A 9211-nucleotide genomic window follows, 5' to 3' on the forward strand; every position below is an offset into this window, starting at 1 on the left:
CACCATTTTATTACATTTGCAATCGCAACAAATATTCTGCTCAGACCCCAACCAAGGAGCATCAAAAGTCGTGCTATAAATTCTCAGACAACACAAAGATTTCTTGATGCCCTTCCAGACTCTTTCTGCCTACCCAAGGACGTCAGAGAACAAAAATCAGTTAACCACCTAACTGAGGAACTCAATTTAACCTTGCGCAATACCCTAGATGCAGTTGCACCCCTAAAAACTAAAAACATTTGTCGTAAGAAACTAGCTCCCTGGTATACAGAAAATACCCGAGCTCTGAAGCAAGCATCCAGAAAATTCGAACGGAAATGGCGCCACACCAAACTGGAAGTCTTCCGGCTAGCTTGGAAAGACAGTACCGTGCAGTATCGAAGAGCCCTCACTGCTGCTCGATCATCCTACTTTTCCAACTTAATTGAGGAAAATAAAAACAATCCAAAATTTATTTTTGATACTGTTGCAAAGCTAACTAAAAAGCAGCATTCCCCAAGTGAGGATGGCTTTCACTTCAGCAGTAATAAATTCATGAACTTCTTTGAGGAATAGATTATGATCATTAGAAAGCAAATTACGGACTCCTCTTTAAATCTGCGTATTCCTCCAAAGCTTAACTGTCCTGAGTCTGCACAACTCTGCCAGGACCTAGGTTCAAGAGAGACACTTAAGTGTTTTAGTACTATATCTCTTGACACAATGACGAAAATAATCATGGCCTCTAAACCTTCAAGCTGCATACTGGATCCTATTCCAACTAAACTACTGAAAGAGCTGCTTCATGTGCTTGGCCCTCCTATGTTGAACATAATAAACGGCTCTCTATCCACCGGATGTGTACCAAACTCACTAAAAGTGGCAGTAATAAAGCCTCTCTTGAAAAAGCCAAACCTTGACCCAGAAAATATAAAAAACTATCGGCCTATATCGAATCTTCCATTCCTCTCAAAAAAATATGAAAAAGCTGTTGCGCAGCAACTCACTGCCTTCCTGAAGACAAACAATGTATACAAAATGCTTCAGTCTGGTTTTAGACCCCATCATAGCACTGAGACTGCACTTGTGAAGGTGGTAAATGACCTTTTAATGGCGTCAGACCGAGGCTCTGCATCTGTCCTCGTGCTACTAGACCTTAGTGCTGCCTTTGATACCATCGATCACCACATTCTTTTGGAGAGACTGGAAACCCAAATTGGTCTACACGGACAAGTTCTGGCCTGGTTTAGATCTTATCTGTCGGAAAGATATCAGTTTGTCTCTGTGAATGTTTTGTCCTCTGACAAATCAACTGTACATTTCGGTGTTCCTCAAGGTTCCGTTTTAGGACCACTACTGTTTTCACTATATATTTTACCTCTTGGGGATGTCATTCGAAAACATAATGTTAACTTTCACTGCTATGCGGATGACACACAGCTGTACATTTCAATGAAACATGGTGAAGCCCCAAAATTGCCCTCGCTAGAAGCCTGTGTTTCAGACATAAGGAAGTGGATGGCTGAAAACGTTCTACTTTTAAACTCGGACAAAACAGAGATGCTTGTTCTAGGTCCCAAGAAACAAAGAGATATTCTGTTAAATCTGACAATTAATCTTGATGGTTGTAAAGTCGTCTCAAATAAAACTGTGAAGGACCTCGGCGTTACTCTGGACCCTGATCTCTCTTTTGACGAACATATCAAGACTGTTTCAAGGACAGCTTTTTTCCATCTACGTAACATTGCAAAAATCTGAAATTTTCTGTCCAAAAATGATGCAGAAAAATTAATCCATGCTTTTGTTACTTCTAGGTTAGACTACTGCAATGCTCTACTTTCCGGCTACCCGGATAAAGCACTAAATAAACTTCAGTTAGTGCTAAATACGGCTGCTAGAATCCTGACTAGAACCAAGAAATTTGATCATATTACTCCAGTGCTAGCTTCCCTACACTGGCTTCCTGTTAAGGCAAGGGCTGATTTCAAAGTTTTACTGTTAACCTATAAAGCGTTATATGGGCTTGCTCCTCCCTATCTTTCCGAGTTGGTCCTGCCGTACATACCTACACGTACGCTACGGTCACAAGACGCAGGCCTCCTAATTGTCCCTAGAATTTCTAAGCAAACAGCTGGAGGCAGGGCTTTCTCCTATCGATCTCCATTTTTATGGAATGGTCTGCCTACCCATGTGAGAGACGCAGACTCGGTCTCAACCTTTAAGTCTTTACTGAAGACTTATCTCTTCAGTAGGTCATGTGATTGAGTGTAGTCTGGCCCAGGAGTGTGAAGGTGAACGGAAAGGCTCTGGAGCAACGAACCGCCCTTGCTGTCTCTGCCTGGCCGGTTCCCCTCTCTCCACTGGAATTCTCTGCCTCTAACCCTATTACAGGGGCTGAGTCACTGGCTTACTGGTGCTCTTTCATGCCGTCCCTAGGAGGGGTGCGTCACTTGAGTGGGTTGAGTTACTGACGTGATCTTCCTGTCTGGGTTGGCGCCCCCCCTTGGTTTGTGCTGTGGTGGAGTTCTTTGTGGGCTATACTCGGCCTTGTTTCAGGACGGTAAGTTGTTGGTTGAAGATATCCCTCTAGTGGTGCGGGGGCTGTGCTTTGGCAGAGTGGGTGGGGTTATATCCTTCCTGTTTGGCCCTGTCCGGGGGTATCATCGGATGGGGCCACAGTGTCTCCTGACCCCTCCTGTCTCAGCCTCCAGTATTTATGCTGCAGTAGTTTATGTGTCGGGGGGCTAGGGTCAGTTGGTTATATCTGGAATACTTCTCCTGTCTTATCCGGTGTCCTGTGTGAATTTAAGTATGCTCTCTCTAATGCTCTCCTTCTCTTTTTCTTTCTCTCTCTCAGAGGACCTGAGCCCTAGGACCATGCTTCAGGACTACCGAGCATGATGACTCCATGCTGTCCCCAGTCCACCTGGCCTTGCTGCTGTTCCAGTTTCAACTGTTCTGCCTGCGGCTATGGAACCCTGACCTGTCCACCGGACGTGCTACCTGTCCCAGACCTGCTGTTTTCAACTCTCTAGAGACCGCAGGAGCGGTAGAGATACTCTTAATGATCGGCTATGAAAAGCCAACTGACATTTACTCCTGATTATGATTTGTGAACATTTATGAACATTTGAACATCTTGGCCATGTTCTGTTATAATCTCCAACCGGCACAGCCAGAAGAGGCCTGGCCACCCCTCACAGCCTGGTTCCTCTCTAGGTTTCTTCCTAGGTTTTGGCCTTTCTAGGGAGTTTTTCCTAGCCGCCGTGCTTCTACACCGTTTGGGGTATTAGGCTGGGTTTCTATACACCACTTCAAGATATTAGCTGATGTATGAAGGGCTATATAAAATAGACTTGATTTGATTTGATTTGATAAATATGTGTATGTGACCAATAACATCTGTTAAATATGTGTATGTGACCAATAACATCTGTTAAATATGTGTATGTGACCAATAACATCTGCTAAATATGTGTATGTGACCGATAACATCTGTTAAATATGTGTATGTGACCAATAACATCTGTTAAATGTGTGTATGTGACCAATAACATCTGTTAAATATGTGTATGTGACCAATAACATCTGTTAAATATGTGTATGTGACCAATAACATCTGCTAAATATGTGTATGTGACCAACAACATCTGTTAAATATGTGTATGTGACCAATAACATCTGTTAAATATGTGTATGTGACCAGTAACATCTGTTAAATATGTGTATGTGACCGATAACATCTGTTAAATATGTGTATGTGACCAAGAACATCTGATAAATATGTGTATGTGACCAATAACATCTGTTAAATATGTGTATGTGACCAATAACATCTGTTAAATATGTGTATGTGACCAATAACATCTGTTAAATATGTGTATGTGACCAATAACATCTGTTAAATATGTGTATGTGACCAATAACATCTGTTAAATATGTGTATGTGACCAATAACATCTGTTAAATATGTGTATGTGACCAATAACATCTACTAAATATGTGTATGTGACCAATAACATCTGTTAAATATGTGTATGTGACCAATAACATCTGTTAAATATGTGTATGTGACCAATAACACCTGCTAAATATGTGTATGTGACCGATAACATCTGATTTGATATGAAAGGACTCCAGGTAACTCTGACACGTGCGTGCACAGTGTAGGTGTTTCATTGAAAGGACGACGTGGATGAATGGAGGTGCAGAGGGATGAAGAACAGAGAGATGAATGGAGGTGTAGAGGGATGAAGAACGGAGAGATGAATGGAGGTGTAGAGGGATGAAGAACGGAGAGATGAATGGAGGTGCAGAGGGATGAAGAACAGAGAGATGAATGGAGGTGTAGAGGGATGAAGAACAGAGAGATGAATGGAGGTGCAGAGGGATGAAGAACGGAGAGATGAATGGAGGTGTAGAGGGATGAAGAACAGAGAGATGAATGGAGGTGCAGAGGGATGAAGAACAGAGAGATGAATGGAGGTGTAGAGGGATGAAGAACGGAGAGATGAATGGAGGTGTAGAGGGATGAAGAATGGAGAGATGAATGGAGGTGTAGAGGGATGAAGAACGGAGAGATGAATGGAGGTGTAGAGGGATGAAGAACAGAGAGATGAATGGAGGTGTAGAGGGATGAAGAACAGAGAGATGAATGGAGGTGTAGAGGGATGAAGAACAGAGAGATGAATGGAGGTGTAGAGGGATGAAGCACAGAGAGATGAATGGAGGTGTAGAGGGATGAAGAACAGAGAGATGAATGGAGGTGTAGAGGGATGAAGAACAGAGAGATGAATGGAGGTGTAGAGGGATGAAGAACAGAGAGATGAATGGAGGTGTAGAGGGATGAAGAACGGAGAGATGAATGGAGGTGTAGAGGGATGAAGAACAGAGAGATGAATGGAGGTGTAGAGGGATGAAGAACAGAGAGATGAATGGAGGTGTAGAGGGATGAAGAACAGAGAGATGAATGGAGGTGTAGAGGGATGAAGAACGGAGAGATGAATGGAGGTGTAGAGGGATGAAGAACAGAGAGATGAATGGAGGTGTAGAGGGATGAAGAACAGAGAGATGAATGGAGGTGTAGAGGGATGAAGAACAGAGAGATGAATGTTGTTTGGTGTCTCTTTGTCGTCGACTCTGACAGTGTAGAGTGTCTGTGACCCTGAACGTTGTTTCTGGAGCTGGAAGTACACTCAGCTCTCAACACTCACGTTGGGCTTTACCACGTTTTCATCTTACGCTGATTGTTGTCTTTATAGAAACTAGTTTATTTATATTATAATGTGTTGGCGTCAGAGAGAGAGAGAGAGACAGAGGAACGAGATAGAGAGGAAAGAGAGAGCGGGGAGGGAGAGAGAGAGGGGAGGGAGAGAGAGAGACAGAGAGAGAGAGAGAGAGGAAGGAAAGAGAGAGAGGGGAGGGAGAGAGAGAGGGGAGGGAGAGAGAGAGAGAGAGAGAGAGAGAGGAAGGAAAGAGAGAGAGAGAGAGAGAGGAGAGAGAGAAGAGAGAGAGAAGATAAGAATAAGAGAGGGAGACGTGACAGAGAGAAGAAGAAAGAGAGAGAAAAAAGAGAGAGAATGTGAAAGACAGAAGTAGAGAGGGAAGAAAGAGAGGTGTTGATTGACACCAGCAGTCAGACCTTGTTACATGTCAGTCGTTGACAGAAAGCATGGGGTGCATTCTAAATGGAAGCCTCTACCCCATAGAGAGTACTACCAGCGCCCTAAAGAGGGAACATTGTGTGATTTAGTGTAGCCTGTAGGGCAGCCTCTACCCCATAGAGAGTACTACCAGCGCCCTAAAGAGGGAACATTGTGTGATTTAGTGTAGCCTGTAGGGCAGCCTCTACCCCATAGAGAGTACTACCAGCGCCCTAAAGAGGGAACATTGTGTGATTTAGTGTAGCCTGTAGGGCAGCCTCTACCCCATAGAGAGTACTACCAGCGCCCTAAAGAGGGAACATTGTGTGATTTAGTGTAGCCTGTAGGGCAGCCTCTACCCCATAGAGAGTACTACCAGCGCCCTAAAGAGGGAACATTGTGTGATTTAGTGTAGCCTGTAGGGCAGCCTCTACCCCATAGAGAGTACTACCAGCGCCCTAAAGAGGGAACATTGTGTGATTTAGTGTCGCCTGTAGGGCAGCCTCTACCCCATAGAGAGTACTACCAGCGCCCTAAAGAGGGAACATTGTGTGATTTAGTGTCGCCTGTAGGGCAGCCTCTACCCCATAGAGAGTACTACCAGCGCCCTAAAGAGGGAACATTGTGTGATTTAGTGTCGCCTGTAGGGCAGCCTCTACCCCATAGAGAGTACTACCAGCGCCCTAAAGAGGGAACATTGTGTGATTTAGTGTAGCCTGTAGGGCAGCCTCTACCCCATAGAGAGTACTACCAGCGCCCTAAAGAGGGAACATTGTGTGATTTAGTGTAGCCTGTAGGGCAGCCTCTACCCCATAGAGAGTACTACCAGCGCCCTAAAGAGGGAACATTGTGTGATTTAGTGTCGCCTGTAGGGCAGCCTCTACCCCATAGAGAGTACTACCAGCGCCCTAAAGAGGGAACATTGTGTGATTTAGTGTAGCCTGTAGGGCAGCCTCTACCCCATAGAGAGTACTACCAGCGCCCTAAAGAGGGAACATTGTGTGATTTAGTGTCGCCTGTAGGGCAGCCTCTTCCCCATAGAGAGTACTACCAGCGCCCTAAAGAGGGAACATTGTGTGATTTAGTGTCGCCTGTAGGGCAGCCTCTACCCCATAGAGAGTACTACCAGCGCCCTAAAGAGGGAACATTGTGTGATTTAGTGTAGCCTGTAGGGGAGCCTCTACCCCATAGAGAGTACTACCAGCGCCCTAAAGAGGGAACATTGTGTGATTTAGTGTCGCCTGTAGGGCAGCCTCTTCCCCATAGAGAGTACTACCAGCGCCCTAAAGAGGGAACATTGTGTGATTTAGTGTAGCCTGTAGGGCAGCCTCTACCCCATAGAGAGTACTACCAGCGCCCTAAAGAGGGAACATTGTGTGATTTAGTGTAGCCTGTAGGGCAGCCTCTACCCCATAGAGAGTACTACCAGCGCCCTAAAGAGGGAACATTGTGTGATTTAGTGTAGCCTGTAGGGCAGCCTCTACCCCATAGAGAGTACTACCAGCGCCCTAAAGAGGGAACATTGTGTGATTTAGTGTAGCCTGTAGGGCAGCCTCTACCCCATAGAGAGTACTACCAGCGCCCTAAAGAGGGAACATTGTGTGATTTAGTGTAGCCTGTAGGGCAGCCTCTACCCCATAGAGAGTACTACCAGCGCCCTAAAGAGGGAACATTGTGTGATTTAGTGTAGCCTGTAGGGCAGCCTCTACCCCATAGAGAGTACTACCAGCGCCCTAAAGAGGGAACATTGTGTGATTTAGTGTAGCCTGTAGGGCAGCCTCTACCCCATAGAGAGTACTACCAGCGCCCTAAAGAGGGAACATTGTGTGATTTAGTGTAGCCTGTAGGGCAGCCTCTACCCCATAGAGAGTACTACCAGCGCCCTAAAGAGGGAACATTGTGTGATTTAGTGTAGCCTGTAGGGCAGCCTCTACCCCATAGAGAGTACTACCAGCGCCCTAAAGAGGGAACATTGTGTGATTTAGTGTAGCCTGTAGGGCAGCCTCTACCCCATAGAGAGTACTACCAGCGCCCTAAAGAGGGAACATTGTGTGATTTAGTGTCGCCTGTAGGGCAGCCTCTACCCCATAGAGAGTACTACCAGCGCCCTAAAGAGGGAACATTGTGTGATTTAGTGTCGCCTGTAGGGCAGCCTCTACCCCATAGAGAGTACTACCAGCGCCCTAAAGAGGGAACATTGTGTGATTTAGTGTAGCCTGTAGGGCAGCCTCTACCCCATAGAGAGTACTACCAGCGCCCTAAAGAGGGAACATTGTGTGATTTAGTGTAGCCTGTAGGGCAGCCTCTACCCCATAGAGAGTACTACCAGCGCCCTAAAGAGGGAACATTGTGTGATTTAGTGTCGCCTGTAGGGCAGCCTCTACCCCATAGAGAGTACTACCAGCGCCCTAAAGAGGGAACATTGTGTGATTTAGTGTAGCCTGTAGGGCAGCCTCTACCCCATAGAGAGTACTACCAGCGCCCTAAAGAGGGAACATTGTGTGATTTAGTGTCGCCTGTAGGGCAGCCTCTTCCCCATAGAGAGTACTACCAGCGCCCTAAAGAGGGAACATTGTGTGATTTAGTGTCGCCTGTAGGGCAGCCTCTACCCCATAGAGAGTACTACCAGCGCCCTAAAGAGGGAACATTGTGTGATTTAGTGTAGCCTGTAGGGGAGCCTCTACCCCATAGAGAGTACTCCCAGCGCCCTAAAGAGGGAACATTGTGTGATTTAGTGTCGCCTGTAGGGCAGCCTCTTCCCCATAGAGAGTACTACCAGCGCCCTAAAGAGGGAACATTGTGTGATTTAGTGTAGCCTGTAGGGCAGCCTCTACCCCATAGAGAGTACTACCAGCGCCCTAAAGAGGGAACATTGTGTGATTTAGTGTAGCCTGTAGGGCAGCCTCTACCCCATAGAGAGTACTACCAGCGCCCTAAAGAGGGAACATTGTGTGATTTAGTGTAGCCTGTAGGGCAGCCTCTACCCCATAGAGAGTACTACCAGCGCCCTAAAGAGGGAACATTGTGTGATTTAGTGTAGTCTGTAGGGCAGCCTCTACCCCATAGAGAGTACTACCAGCGCCCTAAAGAGGGAACATTGTGTGATTTAGTGTAGCCTGTAGGGCAGCCTCTACCCCATAGAGAGTACTACCAGCGCCCTAAAGAGGGAACATTGTGTGATTTAGTGTAGCCTGTAGGGCAGCCTCTACCCCATAGAGAGTACTACCAGCGCCCTAAAGAGGGAACATTGTGTGATTTAGTGTAGCCTGTAGGGCAGCCTCTACCCCATAGAGAGTACTACCAGCGCCCTAAAGAGGGAACATTGTGTGATTTAGTGTAGCCTGTAGGGCAGCCTCTACCCCATAGAGAGTACTACCAGCGCCCTAAAGAGGGAACATTGTGTGATTTAGTGTCGCCTGTAGGGCAGCCTCTACCCCATAGAGAGTACTACCAGCGCCCTAAAGAGGGAACATTGTGTGATTTAGTGTCGCCTGTAGGGCAGCCTCTACCCCATAGAGAGTACTACCAGCGCCCTAAAGAGGGAACATTGTGTGATTTAGTGTAGCCTGTAGGGCAGCCTCTACCCCATA

This window comes from Salvelinus alpinus, chromosome 2, assembly GCF_045679555.1.
Source record: "Salvelinus alpinus chromosome 2, SLU_Salpinus.1, whole genome shotgun sequence".
NCBI lineage: Eukaryota > Metazoa > Chordata > Actinopteri > Salmoniformes > Salmonidae > Salvelinus > Salvelinus alpinus.